The sequence below is a fragment of the Plectropomus leopardus genome, chromosome 8, assembly GCF_026936395.1.
Source record: "Plectropomus leopardus strain MGB_pleo_1.0 chromosome 8, ASM2693639v1, whole genome shotgun sequence".
NCBI lineage: Eukaryota > Metazoa > Chordata > Actinopteri > Perciformes > Serranidae > Plectropomus > Plectropomus leopardus.
Window position 1 is genome coordinate 21712159 of NC_142183.1, and position 18201 is coordinate 21730359.

An 18201-nucleotide genomic window follows, 5' to 3' on the forward strand; every position below is an offset into this window, starting at 1 on the left:
GCTCATAAATATGATGTCACACAGTGAGTGAATCACAGAATAAAGCCCTTCTCGCCCTTTTAAATGAAATAGCAAATTTAAAACATAAATTACGATAAAGAGGAGTAGAATAAACACGTCACTCTTTAAAGGAACTGATGTAGGTAACAATAATTCGGGAAGTGCCATTTTCTCTTAAAAATGTAAGAAAAACTGCCATTGTGGTCTCGATTCATGTAAAATTTAATTCTCAGAATCTCTACAACACATCACACTGCTGGGCTGTGCCCTACAGTAAAGGCAGGGATAAAGAAATGGATTTGCATAAACCAAAAGCATAAAAGATTCATGTGATTAAGACAGGCTGATAGGCAGAAAGGAACCAGACAGAGTTGTAGAAGCAGCCCAGCTTATTTCATGTGACAGCTTCCTGTTTTCTATAACAGATTTTGCATTTATTTGCAAGTTTGGAGATAAGCAGGCTTCAGGTTTCATGAGTCACAGTTCAAACAGGTGATAATAGGGCTCTGTTTCACCTGCCTGAATATCTATTGATAAAATTCAGCACCTCCAAGGGATTGCACCAGCATGTTGTCTGAGCCACAAGTCTATCTGCAGGATGACTTACAACAACGGAGACTGTGTTTTTCACACATCATAAACAGCATCTTTGTTGAAATATAAACTAAAGGTTTATTGGGTTGTGTGCTTTGAGCTCACAACGGACAGACATGAGATATATGAAACTGCACAAAGAAGACGCTAGAAATACTCCACTGGGAAAGAGCAAAGCTTTAAAGAAGAGAGACAGAGAAGTCGATGGTTGGGCAATTTTAATGATACACACAATGCACTCATCTTTCCACCCGAAATTAGTTTTCTTTCTGAGGTGAGAACACAGATAGCAATTGGGATTTTGTTATTGTCAAAGGATTTGTAGTGCAACTCGTTTCTTTTATTCGCAACTTGAGACACATTCAGAAACAAACAGATGTTTTCTAATAGGGGGGAAATTGCTTGTTTTTTTAAAATTTGCCCAGAGTTCTATGTTTTATCACCTTAATTTTTCAAAAACTCTGAGTTGCACATGTCAAGTATTTTAAGGCAGCCACAGCTGTAATATTCACTCAAACGCATTCGGTTTCAAGCTATCTAATCACACTGTAGAGTAAATCTCTTACATGAAATGACAAACACACATTCCATGTTGTTCGGTAGTGCTTCTCAGTGGTCTTTCCTCCAGTGTTTTTTTCCTGTGCTTACCTTCATGTGTTTCTAGTATTTTGCTTGCTGACATCATCAGGTGGAGCATAGTGGAAATTACAAATTCATAAGCAAAAGTCCAGAATGACACCCAGAAATAATATAATGCATTTTTTTATGCTTTGATGGCTATGGAATCAAAAATTGCACTTCAAATGGGTTTCAGTGGCATATTTTTTGCACTTAATAGTATGAATGTAACATTTTTTTACACAGTGTATTTCAGATTTATTATAGGAGCTGAACTGGAAATTCTAAGATTAAACAAAAGTACACAATTTTGCCAAAAGTTATGCAACATGCATGAACACAGCCAAAATGATCAAAAAAAAGTGAAGAATGCAAAGTGCCCAAAATGTGCCAAGCAGTCCCTAAGGGTTAAAACTCTTTGAACTGCACTTTGTGTCTGTCTTAGCTTTCTTGGTTCCAGAACATAAAAAAACATACATTACAGCATACATTGATAGCTAATAAAACATCTGTTGGGAACAAGCCTTCTCAAGTTTAGGAGAGACTCTCGAGTGCAATTTCATTCAGATATCTTGAGGTGAGAGTTTGAAAATAGGCATGCCAGTTCTTCCTTTGCCAAAAAAATAGCTTAATCTTGGCAGCAACATTTTTTTTTCGGGTGAGGGGGCATGGCCCCTACTGGCCTATCCTTGAGGGCACCTCTGCATATAACCAATAAAGCAGTTTGTTTGTATCAAATTTGGTTCATCGTACTGCATTTATTATATGACTGTTATGCTCAATCTCAACGTTAACAGCAATGTTTATGTAAACCTGTCATGTGTTGGAGGCAGTGATGGCCACAGTGACATGAATCTTAGATCTTAGATGTGTAAAGAGTCACCTGAAGGTTATGCGTTGTTGTCATGCATATAGACTTACTGAGAAATTCATTTTGTATGTGTGCACTGTGGCATTTGTGTCTCTTAGCTGACTTCCTGGCAGATCTGCAGTAGCAATATTATGAATTTACTCTTTTTTCTAGTTGCTGACTGTGGTTTTCTTTTAGAAAAATGAGAAGCACCGGAAACTGTTGGAGCATTTTGACCCAAGCTGGAGCACAAGTGTATTTCTGAGTAGGGTAGGAGACTTACTGATTCATTCCTGGAAATGTGCTTTAAGGGGTCACATTTGGAGATGTGCAAAAGTACAGATGACACAGATTAAGGCTGAATGTCAAGCAGTTCTGACCCCAGAAAACTGGGTAAATGTACAATCTCACAAATATTTAGCTAATATTCAGAATATGAAAATATTCCAAATTTCAGAATCAGAATATGAATATATTCTGAATTTGTTGCGGGTCATGTAATCAGCATATTCCATTTGGATATTCTGCAGACCTTTTCCTGAACAGTGCATTTTTCTAATAAGACATATGTAAAAAGGATCCTAAAAAAATCCTAAAACTAAATCCTGAGGTCCACTTTGAAGAGAACATAGAAAAGTTTCACTTCACTTCAGATTTAAATCGAGAGGTTTTAACAGAAATGCATGTGTTTGGGAAGTATTGACTGTATGACTGGATAAATGAGACTTGAATTATACTGCACAATTGTGTGGAAGTTTATAAATAGATGTTTTGATATATTTTTGCTATTGTTAAACATGGTTCCCTATCAATCAATAAATGGATATGTTTGCTGTTTTCCATGGAGTATAAAAAGAAAACAAAGTTTTCCTCACAATTTCAAGGAAGCATGATATGACTAATTGATATAAGAAAGGTCATTCTGTGGGCAAAGTTTTCCTTTAACAGCCAGATATTTCTTTCAGGAATTTGTGGAGAGCAAAAGAGAGTGAAAATTGGACTTAACTTTATCAGGTAGACCGCGGCCAGAAACAGGACTTCAAAAGAATGCTAATGTCACTCTGTGTCTGCTGGGTGTTCAATTATTCAACTGTCTGTCTCATCAACTTCATGAGAAAGTAATTTGCCAATGGTGTGTTCACAGTTTATTGTGTTGCCTCAAGTAGCCAAAAAACTAAATTAAAATCCTCAACCTGCCACAGGTTTACTTTTTTCCATATCTCAAGTGCTTTTTATCTATCAGTTTTTCTTACAGTAGTTTATTCTTGGGGTCCCCAAGGAACCCAGTCTGCAGTCTTTACTCTTATTCATTATTATCATATTTTGCTGATAAAGATACTAATTCCTGAACTTTAGTTTGCTTTAGCTGTTAATAAAAACACTCTGACATCACTGTTGGGTGTGGTCACAGCTGTGAAATCACTTAACATACTCAGGCATTTTCAATGTCAAAACATGCACCTTTTGCTATGGTTTTCGGATTCAACAATATGTGTAAAATGGACGCAAAGGGTCTTGGGGTACGTTTTCTCTCATTTGGTGGGTGTATCAGAAGTGTTACTCAATCAGCAGTTACATGTAAATAAATAAATCGAGTAGAATTTTAATTATTGTACATACATTTTTTGTGTATATTTTTTAAACTTAAAATTGAATGTAAGTAAACCCCACCCTACTAAACGGCAGTGTGCTTGCATATCACAACACAGTGCCCAAGTCAAAACTGATCTGAACTGACCATGCCTTGAATATATTAATATACTCAGTCGCAACCACAAGTTTTCCAGCTGGCATTGGGTTCAGTTGGGTAAGTCTCTACAGTCCGGTTCACTGCGGTCCATAAAAGCATAAACTGAGTCATTGTGCGATTGCAGACAGCCTCTAGAGGTCACACTGACATCTTCTACAGCAAAACCCATTTTGAAAGATGAAAACATAACAATGCAATGCGGCTTTCGTTGCCATGGCTTCATCTTAAGTCAGTCATGAAAATTGGAACCCGACACGTACCTGAAACAGAACATGTTGATGCCATGTTCTGAGGTACAGACTGTATTCTTTGTACAATAATTTATTTTTTCACTGTCTACATTGTTATTTTCATATTACAGATTTAAAATATTTGTATACAATCTTGTGACCTTTGTGATGGAAGATATACAAGACAAAGACACATATGCAAACATGCAACTGAGACAAAAATGTTATTTCATCTGCCTCTGTAATTTTGCTAATGAGTACACTACTGTGACAGTGGGCGACTCCTGTGTGTGTTCTTGTTATAAGAATTAACGCAGAGGAGTATGTTTACTGTACAGCAAAATGGCAAGGTGTTATCCCTAGAAAACACATCCATTATCACAGTGACTAAGCACTGTCAACACTATTGTTCTGCAATTTTATGTTTATATAAGAACTGACTTTTGTGATGAGTTATTTATGCAGAGCGACAAGACTGACTCAACCTTTATGGCTTAACAGTTGCATAAGAAATTATGCCTGTGAGTTAAAATGACACCAAAAATCAAAACAGCTGCCAAGTGAGAAAATTTAATTATTCTCCTTTCATTTTTAATGTTGTATGACTTAAAGAAATGGTATCCCATTAGGTAAAACAACAGCAGAGGCGCAACACATAACTCTCAATGTGTCAGTGAATATGACAGGTATATACTCACACACACACACACACACACACACACACACACACACACACACACACACTTACATTTATCCAGCTTATTTTGTTCTCCTCTTTTCTGCTCTCCCCTTTCTGTCAACCAGCTCTCCCAGAAGCAGCAGTCATCAGAGTCTCATCTGCCTCCGTAGGACATGCCTCCTGACCTTTTCTGCTTTGGGGGACAGGGACATAGCTTCGATAACCAACCTCCTCCCTTGGGGGCTAAAGATTATAAGGACGTGACTATATCACACTTTCCTCACTGTCAGATACACACAATACACATACAAATGGGAAGACACCTGTTTCGGATAAAAGATACAAAATAGTATTTTTAAAAGAGGTCTAATCTACATCCATATTTTCTTTTAACATGCACTGACAATTATAGAGGAGGGATCAAACAATGTGCTTCAAGTAGAAATGTAATTGGGAAGTTTTTTTTTCATGCACTTGTAAAAAAAAGTTTTTTCAAGAATGTTAAAACCAGATGAATAGGTGTTAAACTCTAAAAAGTGGGGGAGGTAAAAGTCTACTTAAAACATGCTTCTTGGTCTCATACATGCAGTTGTTGAGTGAAACACATTCATATCTTCAAACATGCAGACACTTTGCAGCACAGTGGTTTGCTCTTGCACTGTCGCCTTAAAGAAGAACTGTTTCCTTCAACTTTCTCAGAACACTCCAACAAAAAAAAACAGAGCCAAGAAGGGACTGAATGTACAAGTAAGTGATGTACAGGTGCACTACAGGACACCATGACATCACTGTTGGGTGTGGTTACAGGTGAAACAGAGCACAAACATCACCACACCGAACATAAAGCCCAACATGCAACTGACTTGAAACTTTCAACCAAAGGGCAGAGAGACATTGCTTTTGACACTGGTGTTAACTTTAAACTGGCATAAGCCATGAGGTGTCCCTTTATAAATGAACTGAATTAAATTAAATTAAATAGAATTAAATCTTTTGATCATCATTCTCTCCCATACATTTTCCCATGGTTTCCAGTGGTTGGATGCTTCAAAATGCTTCAAATTTGTTGCTAATGAGGCTGAAGTTTAGACTTATTTTTCAGATCCTGCGAGCAAAATTTGCATAAAATATGAGATTTCTTCTGTTGGAAACTGTACTGATTTGTTTCTTAAACTCCTTAAAATATTCATATGAACTGGCTTCAGCAGTACTGGCAGCTGCCTTGTCTTAATACCCAGTTGCCCCAACCATGCCAGTATTGTGTCAAAGTTTGTTTCCCAATCTAATAGTACCTTTCTCCTGTTAAAATATTTAGCGCCCCCTCCATGGTTAAGTAAAGGAAAACTTTTGGTTCAGGTTTTTTCAGGGGTAACATCTATTTATGGGAAAACAGTCATTGATAGCCTACTATCTGGCATACAGGGTACCTCAAAACCCAGTGCATGAGCTTCATTAATTGGCTTGAGAGTTAACAACGCTCATATTCATGTTAGTAGTAAGTGGATACGTTCAGTGCAACACTCACCATAAACATGAGCAAGTTAATTGCTGAACAGTAGGTAAAGACTATTATTGTGTTGGTTGTTTGTGTGTTTTAATGATTTGTATTCCCAAACAAAATTTGGCTGTTAACCCAGAGCTTTCTGAGCACCCTGGAGCTCTGGTACCTAACAGCAGTTGTTGTCTTCTTCCCTGTTGGTGACCCAACTTTCCCTTCTACCTCACAGAAAACCAAAAAGCTTTTTTCATAGATATTTTTCTCCATGATGCACAAACCCGGCAGCAGACATTCATCCCCTCTAAACAGTTTGAACCGCAGACACTGGACAGTAGCCCAGAGGCTGCTGCAGCATTAGCATGTCCATATGGGCGTGCTGTCAGGATGAGGAGGAGGTCTGCACCCTGATCTAAGCGCCTCTCTGCTCCAGCAACTGCTTTGCGTCTCCGCTCACTTACACTTCTGACATCAACAGAGCAGAGAGATAGCTGATGTATATGTCTCACTGTGAGATTGAGATGCAAAAAGACTGAGCATTTGTAGCCTACATGATTGATTGTGTATGCGCACATATAAACGTAACAATACTCACAGTATGTGCTTTCTGCGCACTGATTGGTTTTATATAAACAATAGCTTCATCTTGTGCAGCTTGTCTGGTATCTGTTTTACCCCCAATATAACTTGTAAGAATGGAACCCAGCAATCAAACTACAATTTTCCTCTGGAGAAGTCTTTTTTCCCCAAATAACTGAAGTTAAATCCAATAACATATTTTTGTCTTTCAGTTTAGAGGACCTGTTACAAGACATCAACAGAGCTAACACTTTTGCAGAAATAATGATGAGAAAGCACCTTAGATTGTCCCAGAAGTAAGAAAAATGATAGCTTGTAGTGGCTAAAGTTTGAATCAGGGTGCAGGTGCAGGCTTAGTTGGAGTGGAGAGGCAAAACAGGCAGCCTGGCCAACATCACCAATAACCAAGTGCCAAAAGCTAGAAAACTGTGACACTTAGGCTCATATATAGTATAAGTGATATACAGGAACATCTGGAGATACTTAAGATCTAACGAGGATTCCTGTTTGAGGGCCAGTTAAGCACCCCATCAATGAGTACCGGAGAAGCTGAAGACGAGACTTCCCATAGTCAGAGAGCCGAATGATGTTTTTACTTGGATCAACATGTCTAATCATGTTTCACCCAATTAAAATGTGACACACCTGCACATTGACTTCATTAACTGCGACAGAGATAGAGCAGCTTTTGTCTGTTAGACTAAAGAGAGATGTGCTGCAAACGTTTTTACAATTTAGACTCTGATACAGTTGCCACTGAAAGCTTTCTGCTAACTGAACACAGATGTCTCAGCACAGTGATGTGACAGAGATGGGAGTGTGTGTGTTTGTGTGTGTAGGGGGTGTATAAGAAAGAAGACTGAGAGAAATTGTGTGTCATGTTTCTGTAAAATAACAGCCACAAGTAACACAGCTTTGTATATTTTAATATAGTGTAAAATACAGAATGATAGTTGAATATATTTGACAGTTACTGCTGTGGGACCATACAATGCATTAAACATTTACCTAAGCCGTTTTTGGCCAATTGGGAGTAATAATACAAGCTAAAAACAGAAAATTCTAACATCATTACCTTATAAAGTTTATAATAGAAAAGGGTTGCCTGTATACACACCCAGTAGATATAGAGCAACACCGGCATTTACTTGGAGTCATGCTTAAGACATATGATGAATGTGTTTTGGTCTCCAACTCCTGAGATATATAGCTTTAGCTAAAACACATCACCATGTTGACTTTGTCTGCCTTTGGTGCTCATTAGGCAGCGTACACTGGGTTTATCAGAGCTTTTTTAATGCAGTTGGAAACCAGTTGATGAAAGTCATGACACTGAGTCAAAGCTATAAAGATGTAAGCTGTAAAACCAAAACAATAAAATGGTACATAATAATAAAGGGAATTGTAGAGTTGAGATATGAGATACCTCTCCCACTTTATACGCAGTAATTAAATGTATTCTCATGTCACAGGTTATATAATATCTTAGGAAGTAGTTCTTGTAGGTTTCAGAAAAGAATCAGGGTTGGGCAGGATGTAATGTCAGTGCATACATAACTTCAAATTACATTAACGTTAACTTTTGGTTTCACATGGGACAAAGTCCGTTATTTCTCCATATGTCACCTGACTTCCTCTTTTGCCCCCGTCATCCTGCATAGGTCATGTGATCACAGCCTCCTGGTTCACTATTATGCCAGTTAGAAATGAATGACAGTGCATTACTTTTTGTCGGTGTAAACACTAACAATGAATGAGAACATTCTATGTGAATGCATCCATTGTTGACATAAAAATATTAACTAGAGCAGTTTTAAAGTAAGGCGTTTTTTGCTAAGGACAAATTTGCTTTTTTGTGGCTCTCTTCTGCATCACAATCATACATTTACACACATTCACATTTTAACTGCAGTCTTACAGTTTAAATCCTAATTGTGGGCTGAGGGCTTTACTCTTTAGCCAAACAGAATTGACAGTTTCCTTCCAACCAAATGGTGCAGCAGCTGAGTCCATTAATTAGGCTCCATCGGCTCACTAGTTATCATTGTGCTAATCTATGAAGTGCATACTTTAATGTTCGATTTGAACGAGCGTTACAGGGTGCTTTGACTTTTTTATGTTTTTTCCTCAGTTTTCTCACCTTGTTTGTTTATGTTTTACAGTCGAGGTAGCAACATTTTTGGACAAGACCTCTGCTGTGCCTGAATTATTTTGAATCTGTGCTCCTCTCGCTGCCTGTGTCTGACTCTCTTTCACTCTGTATGCATCACAATATTGTATGTGAAGACCACAACAGAGCCATGGGTCGTTTTGGGCTGTCAATTTACAAATGCCTTTTGATGGGTTTATGTCAAACAATGAGTCAGCCCACGTATCAGCTTCCCCCACCTCGATTTTCAATAGTTTTCATTAGCTACATCTGTAGGGAAACCAAATTCTATCTGGATGAGCCCCTCAAGCTGTAACAGCAACCCCGATTGGAGGTAGATTTCAAATTGAATGCGGGCATGGAGGATAAAATGCTATGAATTTCTGCACTGCTGTCATTGTCAGGCATTGTAGTCTGAGCCACATGAGTATTACATAATTCATAGGTAGAGCACAGGGACCCATCACTGTAATAAGCCAGTGTGACACGAATCCTCACCTCCGCCAGCAAAGAACATGATGAAATGTTAAAGAAAATCAACTGTCTGAAGAGTACAGTGTGCTGTAGATGCTGTCATGGTGAGCATAAACACAGAAGCATATACTAATAAACTCAGGGTACTTACTTTATTTCAGTCAGAGAAGACTTTCTACAGTTTTTAACACATGGACACTGTCAATATGAGACAGCTGTTATTTTAAGCCACGCCAGCAGCTTGGCTTAAAGCATGGCAACATTGTTCTGTTGGTCCGCCAGTTTGGCCCGGATGGAAATATCTCAACAACTATTGAATGGACTGCCATGATATGTTGTACAGACATTCATGGTCACCAGAGGATGAACCCTGTAGACTTTGTTGATCTGAACTTGACACAGTATTGGTTTTTACAGAAATATTCTGACTGATAAGTATTGAATGGGTCAACAAAGAGTGCTGCATGTTGTTAGCCAACATGGAAGTTAACATCGCCCTGGTTCCCTTGACAAAAAACCTATGGGATTTTTCCACTGGAATTTGAAATACAGCAGAAAATATGCTCTGCAGCAAAGAAAGGATTATGATATACATAAGTTTTGTTAAGAAAGATAATTTTCACAAATTAACGCCACAAATAATTTTGAAGCATAAATGCAATCACCAAAAGTTAAAGGCTGATAGCTATAAACAAACTGTACCATGGTCACAACACTTCAACACTGCTACCACATCAAGGCTGTAAAAGCTGCATTCAGCAAAATGATGCTCAGTAGTCTTATTTAGCCACTTGTTAGCACCCATCTTTCTCAAGGCACAAAAGGCTTCAACTTTATTAGTGGCATATACTGATGTTTAAGCTGGTGTGAACCACAGACATTATTGCAGGCAGCTAACCAAAGTGTGCTAAAATGTTACCTTGTTCCTGGGATTTAGGACCCATTCGTGCAACGCTCTTTTAACAATATGGATTAGAAGGACAGAATTTATGAAAGTGAAGAAGTAGAACATTTCAGACCCAGGGGTTCGTATTTAAAGGTCAGAATCTGATATTTGACAAACATCAAACTGCAACCAACACAAACCTTAAAACACACATACAACTCCCTTTACTAATTAAAACGGATCATCCTAATAAGGGCACATTAACTAAAGGTCACACTTTAAACTCAACATGATACCCAAGACTCCATCGGTGGTATTAGGCAGAGGGGGTTATGATGTCCTTTGGTGGTGTATAGTTGAGCTTCTCTGAAGTACAAAAATTAGAGGTCAGATGTTTTATTGTTATTTATTAAATTATTATTTATAATAAATATATTTATTTATTCATACATCGATAAACATTTCTGTAAATGTTCCAGTTTAGCCATCTTGGCTAATTTTAACAGTCCCTGGCAACATTTTATTTATGCAAAACACTAAGATGCTAAATATTCAAATTAAACTCTGATGAGATGGATTCTGCTTTAAAGTTCCATAATATTCTCTCTATTTTCTGTGCTGCATTTATTTTATGCAGTCCAATATTGTACAATGAAATGGAGTTAAAAAGATGAACCTTGCCCTTGAACAGAGCCCACACCACAACCAAAATATGACAGTGGCAAATGACACATGAAATTTCAGAGCGATTTTATGAATGCTAGAAACACTTAAGCCAAATCCATTTAAATTTACAGGGCATCACATTCAACATGGCAGATGACATTGATGAGAGACTCATTGTTGAGGTTAACCTGTGTGGATGGTTTTTAAGAGTCTACAGCCATGCTAGCACCTAGGCACAGTAGTGGGGTGAGCTAAATACTAACAAGTTTAGCAGGTAAAGTTTACTACGTTCAGTGTCTTAGTGTCTCATGTCAGAATGCTATAATTTGCTAATAAGCATTAAACACACAGCACAGCTGGCTGATGAGAATGTCATGAGTTTTGATGGTACTGCGCCATAAACTGAAGTATTGGACACATTTTTGACCTGATGGTGGCACCAGAGGAAAAGTTAGGGGGTCGCCAAAGTTAAGGTTTCATCCTCTGGGGACCATAAATGCCTGTATAAAATTTCATGGCGGTTCCTCCAATAGCTGTTTACCGGTTGGACCGATGAACTGACTTACATTTTTATCCACAGGGCCATGCTGCTATTTTTGCTAACATGCCAGTGTATGTCATATGATGCAGGTCACCACACAAATGAATCCACCAGTATAACAACAGGGATGAATTATAAACATTATTTGGTTGCATGATCTGAAATAACTCAAAAAAAAAAGATAACTGAGGTATGTGTCATTTCTCTCTCGCATCCATCCATCACCTGATTGTTAAGTGTAAATTGATTTACTACTCAATGCTCCTACTCAAGCCCCTCTCCTCCTCATCTGTCACTCTTTCATGTTTACCTTTCTGAGCTTCTGAGTGTGTTGACAGATCTGCCTCTCTATATATATTTCTGTCTCTCCTCTTTTCTCAGCATCCCCTCTTTGCTCTGGGATGAACTTCCACCATCTGCCTGCTAATCGGTGTGTGCAGGCTGTCCCCTCCCCACACCTGTTCCCCCCCGTCATGGAGCTTTGGTTCCCAGTAGCAGCAGCGATACTGCCTACTCATTTAGCCAGCAGTCAGCAAAGCACCTACATTCACTTCACAACATAACAAGGTTATTGTCACCCACGTGTGTACCCTGTGCAGGAGCGATTCTTAAAGAGGATTTGTGCCTCATGTGACTGCCGGTATGACACAATTAAGTCATTTTTTTGCTCTTTTCTTATCCAGCCAACAGTTTTTACTCAATGTGTAGCTTTGAAGAGTTGCAGGCACATTCAAAGAGGTAGTGTCCATCGCTTAGCGTCTGACTCATCACAGCAGATCTCCTTTCGTTTTACTCACTGAAAATTGTACACAGAGGATCAGAGAGATTCCCTCCTTGCCTCCGTACTGTGATCAGCCCCAACCATATTCCCTTTGCGCATGTGTTATCTATAATAAGGCCACAATATATGGCTTTGTGAATGTCCTGAGGTGGTGTTTACAGGAAGTGTGTCTTAATAAGATGAAGCACTACTTATGAAGATAACATCAATGCCAACCTCCATGGTAAAAGTTAGATCCCCAAGATACATAAATAAAAGCATGAACACACAAGCCAGTACACATATGCGCTCCCATGACTCCTACACATGTGTGACTCATGGGAGTGCACTTTAAGTTTATCTAACTTTTACACAAAGAAAGTATGTGTCACTCTCAACCTTTGCTCTCTGTCTCTTCACTCATATGAACAAAGGGAGAGTAAAAGTTGCCCAGGGACCAAATGGAGACATTGGGGAGTTGAACTGCTTCACTTATGCAATGTAAGCACACATGTAAACACATGCACAACATTGTGTTCAAGGACGCTCATGGTGATTCTATAGTGTTTTTCTGTTTTGTGTGTGTGTGTGTGTGTGTGTGTGTGTGTGTGTGTGTGTGTGTGTGATAATTGTGTTGGAACTGGTGAGCTCGCGGGGTAAATTGGTCCATGGGGAGTTCATCACTGGCGCCTTCTGACATAAACCTCAGCCATGCTCATTAGTAATCTATCATTATATTCTCTATGGTTAATTTAGAATAGCATTCCTTGGCCCATTAGCAACCCAATGTTCAGCAGCTCAAACCCCTTTCGAACTTTTCTTGGGCATTGGACATCCTTCACTGCACATTCTCCCATCCTTGAAGATTGATTTCAGATTGAAAAAGAGAAGCAGACAGAATACACTGACCTCAGAGCTGAAATGTTCCATGTTGAGTGCAGTCTGACGGTTTTACTCTGACCATTACAGGTTTTATATCTCAGCAGATGAAAAACTATGAGATGGAATAAAATTGTAAGTGTCCAACAAAAAGCCACGACCCAGGCAGAACATCGATTTTGTAACCACTTAGGTCAGAACCCAAATGCAGACTCCTCAGACATGACACAGGTGGTTAAACGGCACTTAAAGGTTAGGCTGACTTACAGGCTGTAACATGCAGGCTGTCACTGCAGGAAAAAAGGACAATAAAATAGGCAAAATCAACAAAGGGGGGTTAAGAGCAAATTATGCTGATAATTAAAGATAAAAGTATACAGTGTATAAACCAGTCTTAATTTTTAAAATCATTCTGACAGTTTTAGCTATTAACATTCAATATATCAATGTGCTATTTTGTATCAAGCAAACTTTTTAACAAAGGACATTTTAACTTGTGCCAGTGTGAAAAGCACAGCTTTAAATGATGGCTGAGTTCATTTAGCTGCCACAGTTTCAGGGTCCTTGTTTATACTGGCTCTTTGTTACACCGTCATGCTTTACTGGGACATTTGACCAGAGCAGAGCCATCGTTAATGTTATTAGTATCACCTGTCAAGCAAAAGAGATGAACTGACCTCCATATATACTACAAGGCTGACGAGATGATGTGGTGTCAGTGTGCAGACAGGTGTCTGCCAGGGGCAGGAAAACTTGATGATGACATCTAGTGGGCAGGTGAAGCATAGCAGAGTCTGAAAATGTCAATTGATGGTGAGTGCACAGAAATCACAAGCTTGGTTCCAATTTAGGCACTAGATCCTCTGAAGTCCATATTTTGAGACTCAGAACAGTCCCACAAGGCCTGTCCCATTTCAGTGTGGACAAATGCAGCCTTTTTTCAACCAAAATAGGAGGACATGTGGGATGCAGTGGTCAGACGGTTATAACCTACTGTGTCAACAAATACTGTAAGGAAAAATTACAAAAGTAAGATTTATATATTTAGATTTGTTTTGTTACCAAAACAAGTTGCTAACAAAATTATTAATTACTTGCTATATCTTTTTGCTGATCCAATCTAGACCATAAGTGACAAGGATGACAGCAGTGCCTGTTTTCTAACACGTTCCCATCCTCAATCGTCACATGTTGCAGCTTTGGCAGTGGACTTCTCCGTCAACATTTTACATTTTAGGTATCTTTCTTTTTCTGTTGTTTACATTCCAGGATACAGCTACCATGATGTCAAAAAAGGCACATAGTGGGGGATGTTACACATGTTAGGCATTTCAAGCACATGGCAACCAACACCAGAACGTCAGGAAACAAACATACTGGCATGGATGGTTCGAATTTGGGGGGAAAAGGCACATAGTAAGGTGTAGAAAAAAACATGACATTCAGACAGGAAACAAACACCGTACTCCTGCATGAAAGTCCAGGGTTTGTTGAACCCATCCGCCGCCCTCCCTCAAACCCTATCGCTTCTTACATCATGTTGTGACCAGCAGCATTTCAACCTGACACCGTCCTGCTGCATTTCATGTGGACTTCACAGCTGTCACCCGTCTCGTTCTCATGTGTGCATATTATGCTGACGCAGCAGGTGCCGTCTGCTGGCGTATAATAACACTGTGACCAGTTCTGTCTGGTCGTATGCTCACCTGATGCCATCCAGCGGTGTTTCATGTGCACACACTTTTTGCTGTCGCTAACTTGCGCCAAAAGCACTGTCTAAGTGCTATTTTACGAGATTGGAATGAGAACGGGCTGGGTTTTCCACCATGAAATTCTAATGTTTTGTAATATACCTCATTGTCTCATAGTCAGCTGAAAAATAATGTTACACATAGTTAATGTTGTGAATCAGTGGCAGTGATGATTTAGGCCATAAAACTTCTTGATTAAGTTTAGAAAAAAGGTCATGTTTTAGGTTAAAATAAGTAAGTTTGTTATACAACATACTGTGAGGCCAAACATTACAAACAGCAGCATGGATGTGACTCCAAATCACTCAAAGCAGTAGGTAAAGAGGCCATAGAAATGTCTAGAAGGGGAGGAGATAAATGAAAGAAACTGTTACAAAGAGAAACATTTTGGATCCTCCAGTTAAGTGCCAACATGAGCCCAGGCCTAAATGAAGAGCTGGACTTTGTTTCATATCTGCAAATATAATTTGTGAAAATAAATTGTGTGAATATCTGATGTTACTGATTATTTGTGATGTGTTTGCAGGGAGTTGACCTGACTGCGTGCACACTCACTTCATTGATGGCACCTGTGACAATTATCCCATGCCACTCTGATTGGCTTGCAGCTGACACCAGCCTTGGTATATCTGTGAGCTGCCACATGTTTTCATTTGCTTTGATGAAGTCTGTGAGTTGAAATATTTATGCGCTAAGGCTAAGCCCTTTTATCAAAGGCTTTTTTAATTTTTGCAAAGCAGTGCGCCTTGGTATTTTTAGGTTGCAACTTTTTGATCACAAAGCAAAGTACAAATCTAACCTCCTCTGCTCTCTTGGATCCAAAAGCACCTGTGTTTTTGACACCCGCATGTGTGAAGTAGCACTCCAATCTACTTTATCGAGCTGGGTTTTCACTTACTGATGAATGCAAACTAGCAGTAAAATGGTTACACAGTGTACAATTGTGGGCCTGTTGTTTTCCCTTTATACTGGATCTTTTTTTACACATGCTTTAATTGAAATCTACATCCTGAAAACACACAATAATCACTGCTCATATCATTGAGATACTGAGAGCAGAACTTTTTAAAAGAATGTAACCTTCAAATGTTATTTTAGAAAAAGGACTCCACAAAAGCAGCCAAATATTATGTGAATGAATCCATTTTGAAAAATCAAGCAGAATTATATCATTCCAAGTTTAGATTAAAATGTATAGAGGTGAGGTGTGACTTTATGTAGGAGCCGCTTCTCATTTTTTGTTTTTCCTTTTTGCATTCATGTAACACTTGGAAAAGAGGGAACGATAAATGATTGAGAAAGTATTCAGCCTTGAACAGCTCCTTCCTCCACTGGCTTCCTGCATCTCTCCTGAATCGCAAAGACTGATGTGCTGTCAAACCAAAGAGCGATAACCACGGAACTAAAAGCTCAGTCATGCAGAGTCTCTCTCCAGCAACACCTGAAAATACCTTCTTTAAATACCTCCCCTATATTTCCTCAAGTCAATTACTGAGCTGCTGTTTACCTGGGAATTCCCTCTGTAACCTGTGAATACCAGATATCTATCAGCTAAAAGTCTGCTGCTTAAAAAGTAAAAGTAGTAAAATAATCTACACACCAATAAATGTGCAGTCCTACTCAGAGTTTCTATTATATTAATATTTGGTTATTCAGTTTGAAAGTATTGGTTGTATTACTTCCTATTAACTTAATGGACTGGGTCTATTTGAATATTTTGATTGATTATATAGTTGGATCTGTTAATCATGTTGATCTGAATTATATTTCTTTATGATGAGATGATGCTTGGGTCCATACTTTAACAGGATAAAGCAAAGTATTTATTTTTTGTTTATTTGCCACGTACACATGCGTAGAAAATACAGAAAAAGAAAATTATAAGAAGCCCCCGCCCCGTTGAATACCTATAATCATTTCTAAAGAGAAAAAAGATTAAGACAAAGATCACATAATTGACTACATTTACATGTACAAATGACAAGAAGCCACAGCCTATTCACCCTGCTGCCATTTGTAAAAAGATAGAGAGGTATCTGCTGCTGAACCACCAGACTACGGAGCAGCTCCTTTCCCTCCTCAACTCCTCAACTCCTCCTTCAATGACAAGATGTAGCAGCACTTAGGATCAACTTTAATTTCATTTCTTCACCACATTTAAGAAAAATGGCCATAAATCTACCTTGTACCTTGTATTTACAAAGCCAAATGGACAATGAATGACAATGAAGTGCTATGAGTCTTTGAAAATTAGAAAGATAAAGTGCAGAATTGATTAACATTATTTTCATTGCTCTCATTGAAATTCCACATATGGCCCTGAAAACACAGTTCAGCAAATGCTGAGTCCTGGAATGTAAATGATAAACTTTATTTTCTGAAGAGGACAGTTGAACAGAAGGGTAAGCAAAGAGAGGTGGAGGCAAATAGATGCAGTAGAGAGGAGTCAAAGTTTATGAAAATAAACATTCCCCTTCTTTGGGCCAGTTTGTGTTGTTCTCTCTGCGGGATGTTAGTTCATTTCCTCAGGGTGTCGTCAGCTGATGTTTCATTACTCCTGTATTTTCCCTCTCGCTTTATTTTGCTGCCACAGAGGGATTGTGATCTCCATTACATATGAGCGGCCACTATCTCGCACAGATGTTCTCTCCTCAGCAATCACTTTCAATCAGCCCCTTTCAATGATTTATTACTTCCTGTTGTCTTTGGGATTGCTGAGTTTCACTACACTCTCTTTGTAGCAACAATTTGAAGTTACAGCTCCTTGGGTGCTTGGGAGCGCTGACCGCAAGGCCTGGCTGTGGGGTCCAAAATAGTTTGGAGTCAGGGGATGAGATAAAAGGGTCATCAGGATGGAAAACAAAATGACTCTCCTTTCTGAATTTGGCTGGTTGTGGGCAGGTTTGAGGCTTGTGAGAACTTGCCATCTCAGGATGAGGATTAAGTGTGGGTGACTCTAGTGACTTCTGGCCCCTCAGGGAGTGGTGGGTGGGGGCAGCTATTGTTCAACAATCTTACATCTGGATGAGCGTGATTAAAATAGTGCTCAGCCTGTGTATCAGACTGTCTGTCCACACGTACAATGATATATCAGAGTATGAAAAAGATAACAGCCAAATCTCTGAAATGTCTTGTGCAGTGAGTGTCAGGCCTCATTAGGCTGCGTCCAGCTCAGGGTCACTGAGACCGAGGTCAGGGCTGAGAGAACCCTCCTCCACCCTTCCCACATCTTCCTTCACTTCCTGCCCCAACAGCTGGTTTCTCCCTATTGCTTAGAAAAGTGATAATTTATGCTTTTAG

The 18201-nt window shown here is 39.0% G+C and overlaps 1 long non-coding RNA gene across 1 annotated transcript; it reads left to right on the plus strand.

Annotated features, from left to right (window-relative positions):
• The first annotated feature begins 12621 nt into the window (after positions 1 to 12621).
• Positions 12622 to 15761, plus strand: LOC148188936 (uncharacterized). Its single transcript, XR_015777134.1, has 3 exons — positions 12622 to 12772; positions 14275 to 14387; positions 15428 to 15761. It is a non-coding gene; the product is annotated as an uncharacterized LOC148188936 (long non-coding RNA).
• Positions 15762 to 18201: the final 2440 nt, after the last annotated feature.